This window comes from Zalophus californianus, chromosome X (genome assembly GCF_009762305.2).
Source record: "Zalophus californianus isolate mZalCal1 chromosome X, mZalCal1.pri.v2, whole genome shotgun sequence".
In the NCBI taxonomy this organism is placed as follows: Eukaryota; Metazoa; Chordata; class Mammalia; order Carnivora; family Otariidae; genus Zalophus; species Zalophus californianus.
This window is the reverse complement of record NC_045612.1, coordinates 50,563,952-50,574,058: the sequence shown is the minus strand read 5'-3', so window position 1 is coordinate 50,574,058 and position 10,107 is coordinate 50,563,952.

The following is a 10,107-nucleotide window of genomic DNA, read 5'->3' as shown; positions in this document are numbered from 1 at the left end:
GAGAGACAGCTAAAGGAAGAGAGATGACAGAGGGAAAGGGAGAAGCAGACTTTCTGCTGAGCAGAAGTCTGATGCAGGGATCAGTCCCATGACCCTGAGATCATGATCTGAGCTGAAGGCAGAAGCTTAACTCACTGAGCCACCCAGATTTTCCTGTACTTTTAAAAAGCATATGTTCTTTTGTTTGTTTGTTTTAAAGATTTTATTTATTTATTTGAGAGAAAGAGAGAGTATGAGCACAAGCGGGGGGGGGGGAGTACAAGCACAAGCAGGGAGAGGGAGAAGCAGACTTACCATGGAGTAAGGAGCCTGCTTGATGCAGAGCTCAATCCCAGGACCTTGAGATCATGACCTGAGCTGAAGGCAGCCACTCAACCAACTGAGCCACCCAGGTGCCCTTAAAGGCATATATTCTGATTTTAAATTTTACTCAAGTCTCTTGCCACTATCCCTTTCTAAGAAGTAGTAGCTCCTGACATGGGTTAAAGCCTCACAATTAGAAAAACAACAGCTCAAATCAAGTAAGCACAGAAAGGACAAAGTACCATTCTAAGCACATTATCAACATTGCCCTGTTTAATGGTAATGGTGACACTAAGTTTGGTGTACTGTTATAGTCCCCATTTTTTAAGATGGAAAAATGAAGGCAGAGGGAGTTTTAAATATTTTGTCCGAAGTCACACATAAGTGTCAGAAACAGGATTTGAAACCAGTCAGGCTGACATCAGTGTCCCATGTCCCATAATTTTTACCATTTCTCCAAACTCTCTTTAGTAGAAATAGTAGGCTTTTCCTAGGATGAGTGAAGGGCATAGTAAAAGCTGTCTTTCCTGGGCTCTGTTCTCTCTTTCTCTCCTTGACAGATAAACTTCTCTCTGAACTGACCAACTTAGAAGGCCCACTTTCTAAATTTCCTTGGAACTTGGCTACTTTTTCCATGGTACAATGGGCTGAGTCTCGTTTGGGTGGGGACCAGGAGTAGGAGAGTAGGAAGTAGGTAGTTCTCCCTCAGATTATAGAAAGGAGGGATTTTTTTTTTTTTTTTTGGCATTTTGTATTTCCCAGAGGTGATGTGGTAAGATCTAGAGGACTAAGATCAGATAGATTCTTAGGGGCAAAATCAAGCCTTTTAAGGATTCACATACACCTCATGCTTAACACCAGGTAAGGAGTTTTAGAGTCAAAACTCTGACTAGGAGATATACATGTATTTGGTTGGAGTGTTCTTTGTACATTTAATCCTCAGGAAACTGGCTCCAGTAGAAAATTAGATGAAAATTCAGGGGACTGAGGACCTTGCAAAATCTTTATCAGAGAAAGATTAATATAGTCAGTCTTTTTGTTTTCCTTTTCCATTTTCATTCTAGTCTGGGCCATTATCTCTCATCAGGTTATTGTAATAGGTCCCATTTTCTGGTCAGATAACTTCATCTGCTGATGATTGAAAGCATTCTAAAGTATTTTGCTTGGCTGCAATCACCCCTTTCCATCTTAGTTCTCACTTTCCCCTTTTCAATACCCTACATTCCATACATGTTCTGCTTTTCCTGTCTAAACTGTTTCTTCGGGCGCCTGGGTGGCTCAGTCGTTAAGCGTCTGCCTTCGGCTCAGGTCATGGTCCCAGGGTCCTGGGATCGAGCCCCGCATCGGGTTCCCCGCTCCGCGGGAAGCCTGCTTCTCCCTCTCCCACTCCCCCTGCTTGTGTTCCCTCTCTCACTGTGTCTCTCACTGTCGGATAAATAAAATCTTTAAAAAAAAAAAAATAAAAAATAAACTGTTTCTTCTACTCCTAACCCCTCCCCCTTCTACTTCTACATATTCAAATTACTCAAGTCCAAATGCAAACTCATCTCATCCATGAAGATTTTTCTGATCCCTTAACCTAATGCAATCTCTAACTCCTCAGAAATACAACAGAAATGATCTGTTTTCCTCTTTTTTTAAGATTTTATTTTATTTATTTGAGAGAGAGAACGAGAGAGAGAGAGCACAAGAGCGGGGAGGGTCAGAGGGAGAAGCAGACTCCCCGCTGAGCAGGGAGCCAGATGCAGGACTCAGTCCCGAGACTCTGGGATCATGACCCAAGCCGAAGGCAGTCACTCAACCAACTGAGCCACCCAGGTGCCCGATTTGTTTCCCTCCTATGGTACATATCAATTATTACTCTGCTGTTAATGAGTTGTATTTTATATACTTCATAATAAGACTATACACTTCTTGAGGACAGGGACCACTTGGTATTTATATGTATATTCCCAGAGCTCATATTTGTTCCTTCATTCAGTATTTTATTTATTCTTCAGTAGCAAACAAAAGAGAGATGATGCCTGCATTCATAGAGAGAATATGGAATACAAAAAGAACACATAGTTAGACCTCAAATATTGTTGAATGAGGGTTAATTATATTTATAATTATAATGAATAGGTCATTAAGCAAAAAATAAATAAATAAAATAAATAAAATTTAAAAAAACCCCTGTGTTTATATTTAAAAGTACCTCAGAATGAATACAAAGTTCTGTGGGATGGATTTAATATTTGTAATCTACAAGGAAGCTTAATACACCATAAATTAAATGAAAGTGATAATAACATACTTTTTAAAATCATTTTTTTTTCATCATGATAAGTGTACTCTTTAATCTCCATCCACAGTTTCTCCCATCCCCCCACCCATCTCTGCTCTGGTAACCATCAGTTTGTTCTCTATAGTTAGGAATCTATTTCTTGGTTTATCTCTCTCTCTCTCACTCTTTTTTTTTTCCTTTGCTAATTTGTTTTGTTTTTTAAATTCCACATGAGTGAAAACTTATGGTATTTGCCTTTCTCTGACTAACATATTTGGCTTAACATTATACTCTCATGTTGTTGCAGATGGCAAGATTTCATTCTTTTTTTAAGGCTGAATCATATTCCATTGTGCATATATATAACTTCTTTATTCAATCATGCATTGATGGACACTGGGCTGCTTCTGTATCTTGGCTATTGTAAATAATGCTGCAATAAACACTGGAATGCATGCATCACCTTGAATTGGTGTTTTTGTATTCTTTGGGCAAATACCTAGTAGTGTGATTCCTGTATCCTAGGGTAGTTTTATATATATATATATATATATATATATATTTTTTTTTTTTTTTTTTTTTTTTTTTGAGGAACCTCCATTCTGTTTTCTAGAGTGGCTGCACGAGCTTGCATTCCCACCAACAGTGCAAGAAGATTCCTTTTTCTCCATATCCTCACTGACACTTGATTTTGTGTTTTTGATTTTAGCTCTTCTGACAGGTGTGAGATGATTGATATCTCATTGAAGTTTTGATTTGCATTTCCCTGATGATGAGTGATGTTAGCATCTTGTCATGTGTCTGTTGACCATGTGGATGTTTTCTTTGGAGAAATGTCCGTTCACGTTTTCTGCCCAGGTTTTAATTGAATTATTTGTTTTTGGGTATTGAGTTGTATCAGTTCTTTATATATTTGGGATACTAACCCTGTATTGGATATGTCATTTGCAAATATCTTCTCCTTTTCTGAAGTTTGCCTTCCAGTTTTGTTGATTGTTTCCTTAACTGTGCAGAAATTTTGTATTTTGATGTAGTCCCAAGAGTTTATTTTTGCTTTTATTTCCCTTGCCTCAGGAGACATATCTAGAAAAATGTTGCTATGGTCGATTTTAGAGCAATTACTGCCTGTGTATTCTCTTCAAGGATTTTTATGGTTTCAGGATGCACATTTAAGTCCTTAATCCATTTTGACTTTATTTTAGTGTATGGTGAAAGAAAGTGGCCCACTTTCATTCTTTTGCATGTGACTGTCGAGTTTTCCCCACACCATTTGTTGAAGAGACTGTCTTTTTCCCACTGTCTATTCATTCCTTCTTATAGAAGATTGACCATATAATTGAGGGCTTATTTTTGGATTTTATGTTCTATTTCATTGATCTATGTGTCTATTTTTATGCCACTACCATCTGTTTTATTACTACCACTTTGTAATATAACTTGAAGTCTGGACTTGTGATGCCTCCAGTTTTGTTTTTCCTTTTCAAGATTGCTTTGGCTCCTCAGGATCTTTTGTGGTTCCATACAAATATTAATACTTTTTGTTCTCCTTCTGTGAAAAATGCGATTGATATATTTTTTATTTTTTTATTTAAATTAAATTTATTAACATATAGTGTATTATTAGTTTCAAAGGTAGAGTTTAGTGATTCATCAGTCTTATATACGACCCAGTGCTCATTACATCACGTGCTCTCCTTAATGTCCATCATCCAGTTGCCCATCACCTCATGACCCTCCCCTCCAGTAACACACAGTTTGTTTCCAATGATTGAGAGTCTCTTATGGTTTCTCTCCCTCTCTGATTTCATCTGTTTTATTTTTCCCCTCCCTTCCTCTATGATCCTCTGTTTTGTTACTTAAATTCCACATGAGTGAGATCATATGATAATTGTTTTTCTCTGATTGACATATTTCGCTTAACATAATACATTTTAGTTCCATCCACATCATTGCAAATGGCAAGATTTAATTCTTTTTGATGGCTGAGTAATATTCCATTATATATATATATATATATATATATATATATATATATATATATATATACACACACATCTTCTTTATGCATTCACCTGTCAGTAGACATCTGAGCTCTTTTCATAGTTTGGTTATTGTGGTCATTTGCTGCTGTAAAGATTGGGGTGCAGGTGCCCCTTCAGGTCACTACATTTGTAACTTTGGGGTAAATACTTAGTAGTGCAATTGCTGGATTGTAGGTAGCTCTATTTTCAACTTTTTGAGGAACCTCCATGCTGTTTTCCAGAGTTGCTACACCAGCTTGCATTCCCACCAACAGTGTAATCTCCGCATCCTCTCCAACATCTGTCATTTCCTGACTTGTTAATTTTAGCCATTCTGACAGGTATGAAGTGGTAGCTCATTGAGGTTTCTATTTGTATTTCACTGATGCCTGGTGATGTTGAACATTTTTTCATGTGTCTGTTAGCCACATGGATGTCTTCTTTGGAGAAATGTCTGTTCATGACTTCTGCCCATTTCTTGACTGGATTATTTGTTTTTCAGTGTTGAGCTTGATAAGTTCTTTATAGATTTTGGATAATAGCCCTTTATCTGATAAGATATTTGCAAATATCTTCTCCCATTCTGTTGGTTGCCTCTTGGGTTTGTCAATTGCTACCTTTGCCAGGCAAAAGCTTTTTATCTTGATGAAGTCCCAATAGTTCTTTTTGCCTTTTTTATCTCTCAACTTTGGAGACATGTACAGCAAGAAGTTGCTGTAACCGAGGTCACAGAGGTTGCTGCTTGTGTTCATCTCTAGGATTTTGATGGATTCCTGACTCATATATAGGTCTTTCATCCATTTTGAGTCTATTTTTGTGTGTGGTGTAAGGAAATGGTCCTGTTTCATTTTTCACGAGGGCTGTCCAATTTTCCCAACACCATTTGCTGAAAAGACTGTGTATTTTCCATGGGATATTCTTTCCTGATTTGTCAAAGATTAGTTGACCATAGAGTTGAGGGTTCATTTCTGGGTTCTTTATTCTATTCCATTGATCTATGTGTGTGTTTTTGTGCTAATACCATGCTGTCTTGATGATTGCAGCTTTGTAATAGAGCTTGAGGTCCAGACGTGTGATAACTCAAGTTTTAGTTTTCTTTTTCAACATTCCCCTGGATATTTGGGGTCTTTTCTGCTTCCATACAAATTTTAGGATTGTTTGTTCTAGCTCTGTGAAAAATGTTGATGGTATTTTGATAGGAATTGCATTGAATATGTAGATTTCTTTGGGTAGCACAGACATTTTAAGAGTATTTGTTCTTCCAATACATGAACATGGAATGTTTTTCCATCTCTTTGTGTCTTCCTCAATTTCTTTTATAAGAATTCTATAGTTTTCAGAGTACAGATCTTTTACCTCTTTAGTTAGGTTTATCCCTAGGTATCTTATGAGTTTTTGGTTCAATTGTAAATGAGATTGATTCCTTAATTTATCTTTCTTCTGCCTCATTGTTAGTGTATAGAAATGCAACTGATTTGTGTGCACTAATTTTATATCCTGCCATGTTGCTGAATTCCTGTATGAGTACTAGCAATTTTGGGGTGGAGTCTTTTGGGTTTTCCACATAGAGTATCATGTCATCTGTGAAGAGTGAGAGTTTGAATTCTTTGCCAATTTGGATGCCTTTTTTGTTGTTGTTGTCTGATTGCTGAGGCTAAGACTTCCAATACGATATTGAACAACAGTGGTAAGAATAGACATTCCTGACCTTGGAGGAAAAGCTCTCAGTTTTTCCCTGTTGAGAATGATACTGGCTGTGGCCTTTTATTATGTGGCTTTTATGATATTGAGGTATATTACCCCAATCACTACACTGTGAAGAGTTTTATTCAAGAAAGGATGCTGTACTTTTTCAAATGTTTTTTCTGAATCTTTTGAGATGATCATATGGTTCTTGTCTTTTCTTTCACTAATGTAGTCTATAACATTGATTGATTTATAGATGTTGAATCACACTTGCAGTCTAGTAATAAATCCCACTTCATCGTCATGAACAATCCTTTTAATGTACTGTTGGATCCTATTGCCTAGGATCTTGTGAAGTATTTTGGCATCCATGTTCATCAGAGATACTGGTCTGTAATTCTACTTTTTGGTGGGGCCTTTGTCTGGCTTTGGGATGAAGGTAATGTTGTCCTCACAAAAGGAGTTTGGAAAAGTTCCTCCCATTTCTATTTTTTGAAACAGCTTCAGAAGAATAGGTAACAATTCTTAAAATGTTTAGTAGAATTCCCCTGGGAAGTCATCTGGCCCTGGAATCCTGTTTGTTGGGAGATTTTTGATTATCGCTTCAATTTCCTTGCTTGTTATGGGTCTGTTCAGATTTTCTATTTCTTCCTGTTTCAGTTTTGGTAGTATATAAGTCTCTAGGAATGCATCCATTTATTCCAGATTGCCTAATTTGTTGGCATATAGTTGCTCATCATATGTTCTTGTAATTGTTTGTATTTCTTTGGTGTTGGGTGTTACCTCCCCTCCTTCCTTCATGATTTTATTTATTTGGGTCCTTACACTTTTCTTTTTGATAAGTCCGGCCAAGGGTTATCAATCTCACTAATTCTTTCAAAGAACCAGCTCTTAGTTTTGTTGATGTTTTCTACTATTCTTTTGGTTTCTATTTCATTGATTTCTCTTTTTTTTAAGATTTTATTTATTAATTTGAGAGAGAGAGAGTGGGAGAGGGAGAGCAGGAGCAGAGGGGGGAAGCAGAGGGGAAAGGAGAAGCTGACTGCCCACTGAGTAGGGATCCCAATGTGGGGCTCAATCCCAGGACCCTGAGATCATGACCTGAGCAGAAGGTATACGCTTAACATACTGAGCCAACCAGATGCCCTATTTCACTGATTTCTGCTCTTTATTATTTCTCTTCTACTGCTAGGTTTAGGTTTTACTGGCTCTTCTTTCTCCAACTCTTTTAGGTGTAATCTTAGGTTGTGAATTTGGAACCATTCTTGTTTCTTGAGAAAGGCTTGTATTGCTATATACTTCCCTCTTAGGACTGTCTTTCTTGAATCCCAAATGTTTTGAGCAGTTGTGTTGTCATTTTCATTTGTTTCCATGAATGTTTATAATTCTTCTTTAATTTCCTGATTTACCCATGCATTGTTTGGTGAGATGCTCTTTAACTTCCATGTATTTGAGTTCTTTCCAAAATTCCTCTTGTGACTGAGCTCATGTTTCAAAGCCTTGTGATTTGAAAATATGCAGGGAATGTTCCCAATCTTTTGGTACTGGTTGAGACCTGATTTGTGATCCAGTATGTGATCTGTTCTGGAGAATGTTCCATGTGCACTCGAGAAGAATGTGTATTCTGTTGCTTTAGGATGGAATGCTCTGAATATATCTGTGAAGGCCATCTGGTCCAGTGTGTCATTCAAAGTCCTTGTTTCCTTGTTGATCATCTGCTTAGATGATCTGTCCACTGCTGTGAGTGGTGTGTTAAAGTCCCCTACTATTATTGTACTATTATCATTGTGTTTCACTAATTCTGCTGTTATTTTATAAAATTGGCTGCTCCCATATTAAGGGGAAAAATATTTACAATTGTTAGATCTTCTTGTTGGATAGACAATTTAATTATGATGTAGTGTCCTTTTTCATCTCTTAGTACGGTCTTTGGTTTAAAATCTAATTTGTCTGATAGAAGGATTGCTATCCCAGCTTTCTTTTGATATCCGTTAGCATGATAAATAGTTTTTCACTCCCTCACTTTCAATCTGGAGGTGTCTTTGGGTCTGAAATGAATCTCTAGAGGACAGCATATGGATGTGTCTTACTTTTTTAATCCAATGTGATACCCTGTGTCTTTTGATTGGGGAATTTAGCCCATTGACATCAGAGTAACTATTAAAAGATATGAATTTAATGCCACTGCATTACCTGTAAAGTCACTCTTTCTGTATATTGTCTATGTTCCTTTATGGTGTATGTTACTTTTGCGCTCTATTCGCTTAAAGGATCCCTTAATGTTTCTTGCAGGGTTGGTTTAGTGATCACAGGTTCTTTTAGTTTCTGTTTGTCCTGGAAGTTTTTTATCTTTTCTTCTATTTTGAATGACAGCCTTGCTGGATGAAGTATTCTTGGCTGCATAATTTTTTCAATTTGCACACTGAATATGTCATGCCAGTCCTTTCTGCCCAGCCAGATATACCTGGTTAGGTCTCCAGCCAGACTAATGTTTCTATCTTTGTAGATTGAGGACATTTTGTCTCGAGCTACTTTCAGGATTTCTACCACTGTAGGTTGAGGACCTCATTTCTTGAACTGTTTTCAGGATTTTTTCATGTTTCTGAGATTTGCAAGCTTCACTATAATCTGTCTAGGTGTTGAACTGATTTTGAGGGGGGTTCTCTGTGACTCCTGGACTTGAATGCCTATTTCCTTCCCCAGATTAGGGAAATTCTAAGCCATAATTTGTTCCAATATACTTTCTGCCCTTCTCTTTCTCATTCCTCTTCCTCTAGGATTCCAATTATCCTAATCTTTTTTTCACTTTATGGTATCATTTATGTCTCAAAATCTCACCCCATGATCCATTAGTTGTACATCTCTCGTTTTCTCAACTTGTTTATTCTTCATCATTTTGTCTTCTCTATCACTAATTTTCTATTCTGCCTCATATATCCTAGCAGTTAGAGCCTCCATTTTGATTGATTAATAACCTTATATTTATTATTATGTTCAGTTAGCCTATATATAGTACATCATTTGTTTTTGATGTAGTGTTCAATGATTAATTAGTTGCATATAACACCAAGTGCTTATCACAGTACATGCTCTTTAATACCCATCACGTGGTTGCACCATCCAACCACCCCCTCCCTTCTGTAACCCTAAGTTTATTTCCCAGAGTCCAGAGTCTCTCATGGTTTATCTCACACTCTGATTTCTTCCCATTCAGTTTTCCTTCACTTCCCCTGTGGTCCTCTGTGTTATTCCTTATGTTCCACATATGAGTGAGGCCCTATGATAATTGTCTTTCTCGATTGATTTATTTCACTTGGCATAATCCCCTCCAGTTCAATCCATGTCAATGCAAATGGTGGGTATTCATTCTTTCTGATGGCTGAGTAATATTCCATTATATATATGAACCATATCTTCTTTATCTTTTCATGAATCTCAGCTCTTTCCACAGTTTGACTGGTGTGGATCTTGCTGCTATGAACATTGGGGTGCATGTGCCCCTTCTTTTCACTACATCTGTATCTTGGGTTAAATACCCAGTAGTGCAAAGCCTGGGTCATAGAATAGCTCTATTTTTAACATCTTGAGAAACCTCTATACTGTTTTCCAGAATGGCTGTACAAGCTTGCATTCCCACCAACAGTGTAAGAGGGTTCCCTTCTCCACATCCTCCCCAACATTTGCTGTTTCCTGTTTTGTTAATTTTTGCCTTTATAACTGGTGTAAGGGGGTATGTCATTGTTGTTTTGATTTGTATTTCCCTGATGCCCGGTGATATTAAGCATTTTTTCATGTGTCTGTTGGCCATTTGTATATCTTCTTTGGAGAAAT